This window comes from Magnolia sinica, chromosome 6 (assembly GCF_029962835.1).
Source record: "Magnolia sinica isolate HGM2019 chromosome 6, MsV1, whole genome shotgun sequence".
NCBI classification, from domain to species: domain Eukaryota; kingdom Viridiplantae; phylum Streptophyta; class Magnoliopsida; order Magnoliales; family Magnoliaceae; genus Magnolia; species Magnolia sinica.
Window position 1 is genome coordinate 78,688,124 of NC_080578.1, and position 1,175 is coordinate 78,689,298.

The 1,175-nt window shown below is 40.9% G+C and overlaps 1 non-coding gene across 1 annotated transcript; it reads right to left on the minus strand.

Annotated features, from left to right (window-relative positions):
* Positions 1–331: 331 nt before the first annotated feature.
* LOC131250483 (small nucleolar RNA R71) lies at positions 332–438 on the minus strand. The gene has a single exon (XR_009173406.1). It is a non-coding gene; the product is annotated as a small nucleolar RNA R71 (small nucleolar RNA).
* Between the last annotated feature and the right edge of the window lie 737 nt (positions 439–1,175).

The following is a 1,175-nucleotide window of genomic DNA, read 5'->3' on the forward strand; positions in this document are numbered from 1 at the left end:
ACCGGCGGGAGTGAGTATGCCCTCATGCATGATTTTTCCTGAAAACACAAGACAAATGGACATCAAGCCAGGAGTTATCCAACTCCTTCCCAAATTCCATGGACTTGAATCAGAAAGTCCATATTTACATTTGAAAGAGTTCGATGAGATTATCGCTACATTATGTTTTCCTAATGTATCTGAGGATACAATTAGGCTGAAACTCTTTCCTTTTTCCTTAAAAGAGAAAGCTAAGACGTGGTTACATTCACTGCGTCCTAGATCCATTGGCACATGGAACGACATGCAGAGGGAATTCATAAAAAAATTCTTCCCACATCATAAAACGATTACCCTCAGAAAAGCGATCATGAACTTTGCCCAAAAGGAAGATGAAACATTCTTCCAATGTTGGGAAAGGTTCAAAGATTTGGTCAGTTCATGCCCACAACACGGATTTGAAACGTGGCGCATTACAAATTTTTTCTATGATGGATTGACATCTTCCATGCGCCAAATGGTCGAGACAATGTGTAATAGAGAGTTCATCAACAAAGATGTTGACGAGGTATGGGATTACCTCGATAGTCTCGCTGAAAAAACACAATCATGAGACTATTACCCAATGGCGAACACCACGTCTAGGTCGACTCAATTAAAGGAGAAAGGTGGATTATATCTCTTGAAAGAAGAGGATGATCTCAAGTGTAAAGTGACTACGCTCATAAGGAAAGTTGAGGCCATGGAAGGAAAGAAGGATAAGGGCAATGAAATTGTTTGCGGCATCTGCGATTGCAACATTCACACAACTGAAAACTGTCCTACAATACCCACCTTTCGAGGAGTGTTGAATGAACAAGCCAATGCCGTAAATAATTATCAAAGACCTTTTACTGGACCTAACTCCAACACATACAATCCTGGCTGAAAAAATCATCCAAACTTTAGTTGGAGGAATGGACAAACGGCGACTCCTCCAGGTTTCTTCAATCAAAATCCAAATCAAGTGAAACCTCAAGAGGAACCGGTTCAAAATCCCATACAAGAGCTGGCTCAAGCATTGCGGGGAATTATAGATTTTATGCAAAAGATAGACTCTCGTATGACAGTTATAGAAAAGGGGATGCTTCCTGCACAACCTCTCCCCAATCCTAAACCGCAGTACGAGAATAATGATCCCAGCTCTTCAAATCAAA